This window comes from Cyprinus carpio, chromosome A6 (genome assembly GCF_018340385.1).
Source record: "Cyprinus carpio isolate SPL01 chromosome A6, ASM1834038v1, whole genome shotgun sequence".
Lineage (NCBI taxonomy): Eukaryota > Metazoa > Chordata > Actinopteri > Cypriniformes > Cyprinidae > Cyprinus > Cyprinus carpio.
The window spans coordinates 17,618,839-17,625,939 of record NC_056577.1 but is presented as its reverse complement, the minus strand read 5'-3'; the positions used below and the strand labels follow the sequence as shown (position 1 = coordinate 17,625,939).

General features: G+C 37.9%; 1 pseudogene; it reads left to right on the top strand.

The window, feature by feature from the left end:
* Window positions 1-584: 584 nt before the first annotated feature.
* Window positions 585-1,530, top strand: LOC109088355 (annotated as a pseudogene).
* Window positions 1,531-7,101: the final 5,571 nt, after the last annotated feature.

The following is a 7,101-nucleotide window of genomic DNA, read 5'->3' as shown; positions in this document are numbered from 1 at the left end:
TTTAAGTAAAAAAAGCTTTTGTGAAGTGCACACCTAGAACCGTGTTCTCATAAGGGCAACGATGTTTAAAATAAGAATTGTCTATTCTTCAGGCATCTGTCGTGTCTGAAGGACTGACGCTGGTAGATGTCAGGTTTTCTTACAAAAAGGTTGAAGGTCTGTGTTTGTAGACCTTCAACTAATGGATTTGGGGAGGGAAGAGAGTCCACCTCCTTTTCCTCCCCGATCTTTGTTTGTGTTGTAATATACATATTTTGATAGGTATTATGTGGCTTTCTCAGAGCTGATTGGGCGCTCAGGTTGGCGCGTGAACGCCCTGCGATTATGTCAGATCGCGTGCAGAGCGAACCAGCCCAGCCTTTGAACTTCACCGCTTTTGGCTCTCATTCACGCGGCTTCTCCTCATTTCCCAGCCAGGTGCTTCACGGGGCGAGAATCCTCCGAGAAAAAAAAAAAAAGCACGCAAACAGATCGCGGAAACTTCGCTTGCCGCGCTGGATTTTGTCGCGCGTGTGGCTTTTCTTCTCTCAGCCGAATAGTGTCGTTTTGAAAAGAAAAAAAAATCTTTCAACTTTTACCACAAACACGGAAGAATTACTGGATTTGCCCTCATTGATGCCGTTTTCCTACTCCTCCGGCTCTCCAGAATTGGCATGATCCGTGTCTGAACTGCAGGACAGGTGAATAGGTTGGTTGAAGAACTTTTTTACTTTTCTTTTTTTTTTTTTTTTTTTTTTTTTTTTTTTGTTATTTTACCAGGGAACCGTAAAAAATGTCAAAGCCGGTAGATCACATCAAGAGACCCATGAACGCCTTCATGGTTCTGGTCCAAGAGGCCAGAGGAGGAAAATGGCACAAGAGAATCCCAAAATGCACAATTCAGAAATAAGCAAAAGACTTGGCGCCGAGTGGAAGCTGCTCTCTGAATCCGAGAAGCGACCGTACATCGACGAGGCCAAGAGGCTGAGGGCACAACACATGAAAGAACACCCAGACTACAAATACAGACCCAGGCGCAAACCCAAGAACCTCCTCAAGAAGGACAGGTACGTGTTTCCTCTGCCCTACCTGGGCGACACGGATCACCTGAAAGGATTTCCGGTCTCAGCCACGGACTCGTTCTTAGGTTCCTCGGAAAAAGCCCGTGCGTTCCTGCCACCCACATCAGCCCCTTACTCCTTCCTCGACCCGAGCCAGTTCAGCTCCAGCGCTATCCAGAAGATGACAGAGATGCCCCACACTTTGGCCACCAGCACTTTACCTTACGCATCATCTCTGGGATACCAGAACGGCGCATTCGGGAGCCTGGGTTGCCCCAGCCAGCACACCCACACCCACCCGTCGCCCACAAACCCTGGGTACGTGGTGCCGTGTAACTGCACCGCATGGTCGGCATCGAGTTTACAGCCGCCTGTTGCCTACATACTCTTCCCAGGTATGACCAAGAGTGGGATTGACCCGTACTCATCAGCACATGCCGCTGCTATGTGGACTCCACCACTAAAACAGCCTCCTCTTTTGAAAACTTGAATACAGCAATGCATGTACATAAGAAGAGAGGAATGATCAAGACATTTATTCTCAGACCGTGTGGACATGAACTTTTCACCATCTACGAGAGGTTCCTTGGATCCCGACTTGGATCTTGGAATAGATGTAAGGCAGGGTGCCCAGAAACTGTAAGAAAATGTAAATGTTTAAACGTTTATTATCATGGCTACCGGATTTGGATGCCGGTTAATTTTATTTATAATGTACAATTTGATGCTATAATAATGCTACTTTTGTTTTAAACAATTAATATAATGGTTGTTCTCATCATCATCATATTATTTATTATTATTATTTGAATGAATTTGATTTGCACAAACAACGGTTAGGATTCATGTTTCTTGTACAGCCTGTTGTATTTACCATTCTTTTTGGCACTCTGAAATTCAAATGATACGACTTTAAGGATTTCAAACTGAGAAATTCAGCGTTCAATAGATTATACGGGTTATATTGTTTATAATGATCAAACCCGCACCTAAAAGTAGACGGTCTATTTAAAATATCAAATCAAAAAGAAAAAAATCCTTATCCTTCAATATTTTTAATTTGAATTTTTTTTTTCCTGTGGTTCAGTGATAGTCACCCGTTCATTTGATTTCAGAAAGAACATAAAGTTTGAAGCGAAGCAGTTCATGTTGTATTTTTTATCTGCGATGGTAACTTAAATCCTGTCATGTAAGTGGAAAGGAAAATGTATCTAAAAGGGTGATACCCTCGGTCTTTGTTCATTTGCCGAGCAAAGACTTTTTGAATAAAGACAATCTGTCTTACAATGCATAACCCTTGTTACATTGCCTATTTAAGATATTATGAATCTTCTTTTTGACTATACTCTTATACAGTCGTGCCAAAAGGTAACAGGCATGTCAGTAGTAAGTACAGTGATCCGAGCATGCGTATTATAATGTTTTACTCTTCCAGCTGTATACTGACTTTTTATTTGTGCATTAAAATATGATTTTCTTCTTTCGGGTAGAGAGAAAAGCACAGGCCTTAACCGTTGAAGATGAAACTGAAACTGGTTCTCGCACCGAATAGATATCTACAATAATTATTTTCTCAATTAGCACAACTTAATAGTCAAAGGTTTCGGCGGACGCTGTCTAATAACCATCTGGCTTTTCGACATAGATTTCAAATGAACTCTGTCAGCGCGTGGCGTTCCCGGCTGCTCTATAGGGACCGCCGCTCCAAATTAAATGGCAAACAACAATTACTGTACAGGGACGCTTAGGGAAAAACTGAGGGCGAACATGAATTGTGATTTACCCTGAGACCTACAATTGGATGAAAATTGGACTGAAGAAGGGGAGGTACGAGTATGAGCCATGTCATTTAGTATTACAAAAATCAATTTCCAATAAAAAAATTGAAAACAAAGCGTTCAGGTGCTGCTCAAAAAAAGGTGCAGATTTTCGCCTACAAACGCGCTATGACTCATTGGAGGAAGACTGCAGATGGAGTAGAGGCTGCCAGTTTGCATTACCATCTCCATTTTCCAGTCGGCTTGTTGGCATTTCTGTTTTTCTTTCTTTTTATAAGTTTAGTATATTGTCAACTCATATTTTCCTGTAAAACGCGCGAGTTGCTGTGTTCAGCGTATAAAAAACTTCTGCATTCAGGTGTGTGTATGTCTCTGAAATAATTCGATCACACTCTTTGATGTGTGTGGTTGTGAATGAGACGTTTTACACCCTTTCAGGGAGTGTATGCTTGTTCCAACCTGTTGCCACCGCTTTAGATCATTCCAACACTTTACCGACAGAAACGACAAAACTACTTAGCCTACTATAAGTTTTCTCAAAACAAATTAATTAAACAATTCTTTATTAACTAAGTCTGCAGTAAAATGTGCAATTATGCCGTTGACGTGGTATTTTACTCGCCCGCAAATTCTTGTCCCCTTCCGTAAAATAAATAAAATATCGGCGTATATGTTATTATTATTATTTTTAAAATAAAGTCTCAATAATATAATACTACTAATAATTAAATAATAAATACAACTAAATCTTTTTGGTTTAATGTAAAAATAATAATATGTGCACAGGTTTTTGTTAAATGCATTTGTGCCTTTACATTCAGTTTCATTGTTCTTTTCTATTAAAATAGTTTGACTTCTGATGTGAACAGCAAACATGTTTCGGCTCGTTCAGAATAACTGCTAGTCTATTATTGCTAAATGCACTCAAATGTATATATATATATATATATATATATCTATATATATTTATATATATATATATATATATATGATATATATATATGCACAGCAGACATTTTTTTATGCATAGCAGACAATAGACTAGCATAAAAAAGCTGCTAGTATAATTTCTGCTAAAATGCCCATAAATGTTAAATGTAAGTCATCTACATTTTCTTTCACAATTTGTCAAGATTCATATAAATACTGTAATTCAACACAGTTGGTACAAGATCTCCGTCCTGATATTCACAAAAAAAAAAAAAAAAAAAAAAAAAGTGTTGCTGAAAATAAACAGTAGATGTGTGAATAGAGAATGTGATGCACTCAAAGGAAACAAGCTCGGAGGAGAACAATTGGGTTTGTGGCTGGCAAACAGAGGATTTGGAATTGGCCTGTAACTTTTGGTCTGTTGTTCGAAGGGATGGGGAATGGGATTTGCACCACCGAGGTGTACATGAGCATTACATGTAATTAATTAAAATTTTCATTTCACATCCAGATTGGTTTACTTATCTTGCCAGGAAACAGTATGCGGAACGAAGTAACGATTCACGATTTTCTGCACTATTGCCCAAGAGTGCAATTCAAGTATAATGGGAGGCGAGAGTGGCTCAAGATGTTATATGACAGACTGTGCTCATATCTGCCGCTTGATAAATTAGTTGTGATACTTCACATGAAACCGAATAGCAAGTTTTACATCAGCCCCCTAAAGCATACAGATCAATCTTTGTTGAAGGGGTAATTGGACGATGAATAATTTAGGGAACTTTAAGGAGCACTTCCAAAAGACAAAAGCGTGGGAAACGTGTGATTCGGTTTGCTCTTACTGATAATGTTAAACATAAACAAAGTTTTAGAACCCCTTAAAATCAAACCCTTTGTCTATCTTAGATTTATTTATTTATGTTTGTGGTTGCGTTATTTTTTTTTTTATTTCTTTTGTATTTTTTTACTAAAATGAGGAATTCAGCTCAGGGGTAAACGGTTCTAAGCACGGAAGTCACTAAAATCATTTTATAATTTTGACATTATTGATCCAGGGCAACATAATTAGTAGCACACTAGATGGATAAGCAAAATGGACAAACTCGAATCTAGATGGATCAACCACCCAAGGACCCGAGTAGGATGAATGACAAATCTAGGGCTTCACTGTTTAGTTAAGAGCATTGTGGGGTATGTGGGTGTATAGATGTTTAATTTATGAGCCCTTAACATTAATCAACCTGATCACTGCAGCCATTTTGAACTATTTATCAAGCATTCTGTGGCATTAAAACGTCAAAACAAAACCCAACTAGGGAAAAAAAAAAAAAAAACGAAGTCAAAAATCTTATATATGATTGCAACGTAGAGTCTAAATCTGGTAGCTCTTCTCCGATGTCGTTTTTTATTTTGAGCTCCAACGGAGAGCCCGAATTCAAATCTGCCTTATCTCGCCAAGACTCCTTTCAGCAGGAGATCAGAGAAAAAGAAAGGATAATTGTTCTTATATTTATTTGAATTTAATGCGACAGGCTGTGCTTTCAGATCATTGTATATGCTATTTAGTGGATAATATTCAATGAGGAGGGGGGACACACAAGGCGCTTTCTCTTCTCAAACACTTTTAGTGGAAGAAAACATAAAACACATGTGAAAACAAAAGTGAGGGGACACGACACTTTTAATTGAAATTTGCCAATGGGGTCAATTTGCATTATTGTTCTCCTAATGTGCACCCTGAAAATCATGGGTGCAGTATTCAGTTTAAGATGCTGAGCTTATAAATATTCTTTGCACTGAATGCATCTTGGCCATGCTAAATTTTCTAGGCCTATTTCATTGAAAACTAGAAAATCAAGCTCAGCGCACTGAGGGTGAACAAACAAAAACGTTTTTTTTTAAAAAGTTTTTTGCCCTGAGAATATTTTGTAATAATATTTATAAAGCTATTATTTTAATAACAAATATTTATATTTACCTATTATAATTACAATATATTTTTATTTATTGTATTTATTCTTATAATTGCCATTTTAGCAAAGTGAATACCGTACGTGGAGCTTATCTCAATTCAAATTAGTGAGACATAATATAGTAATGCAATATAGTGGGTTTGGTGTAACGACTGGTGATCTCAATTTTGTAAAATTTGATAACTATTGTCTCTCTCTCTCTCGGAAGTTCTTGACAGCATCATTTTGCAAGACTCGTCATATCTCAAAATTGGATCTTGGGAGTTAGCATTTGGACAGAAGAAGAAAGTAAACCGCAGTGCTGTTGTTTGAGAGCGCCGGCCTCCTTGAATTGGGGGTCCCTGAACTTATCTCATGTGCAAAGAAATGAACACGGTGAAGGAGCTGATAAGGGAAATAGGAAGAGAAAAGGAAATCATGCCTCGGTGGTTTAATGTGGGGGTCCAAGTCGCGGGAATGATGTGATATCACTGAGACTTTCCGACCCTCCGACTGATTCAAAGACGTGTAGGAGACGTAGTAGGAGGCATCTCTCTCTTCTCTCTCTCTCTCTCTCTCTCTCTCTCTCTCTCTCCTCTCTGACACACCCACAACACACACACACAACCACACACTGAACCGTTTTACTGTACACGTAATGCGACAAAAACCTTTATGAATGAATAGCAAACATGCTAAGGCAATTAGATCAACTGAGCACTTTTAAAATATCACAAATATCAAAATGTGCGCTGGGTTACTTCTGTGTGTGTCAAAAGTATACTCGAAACAAAAATATGCTAGATATTGTTGAAGAAAAAAAAAAAAGAATTTCCCTCTGAAAAGGAAAGTTTTTTAATAACGAGTCATGACGTCAATATGAGTCCACACATGCTGGATGTGACTGTCAAGGGCCGGAGTAGGAAGGAATGTGAAAATACAAGTCTATAAGATTGACGAGCAGCTTAATTCTTCCAGATTACAGACTATAGACTATTGTTTATAAGTGACGCTCTTCATGATGACTTTGGCTGTCATTACGCAATTTCTAACACATCCTGGTAACACGCACTGCAGTGGTTCATGTTACAGTGTGTGTCTTGTTAAAATTAACACATTATACGCACCCAAGGATATAATCCTAGTAATAGTAATAATAACAATAGTAATAATAAATTAAATTTTCTAAAATAAAATTTACACCATTAAATTTAAAAGTGCTGCCAAGTTACAATGTTTCATGGGACCTTTTTATTAGAGAAGAAGAAAAACTGAAAATGTTGAAAACTTCGAAATCTAGCAGAAAATATTAGGAATCATTGTAACTGTTTTAAAGGATGAACAACAATGATTCTAATATAACAATATTTTGAAACTTTACAGTGGGCTAATATTGTAACC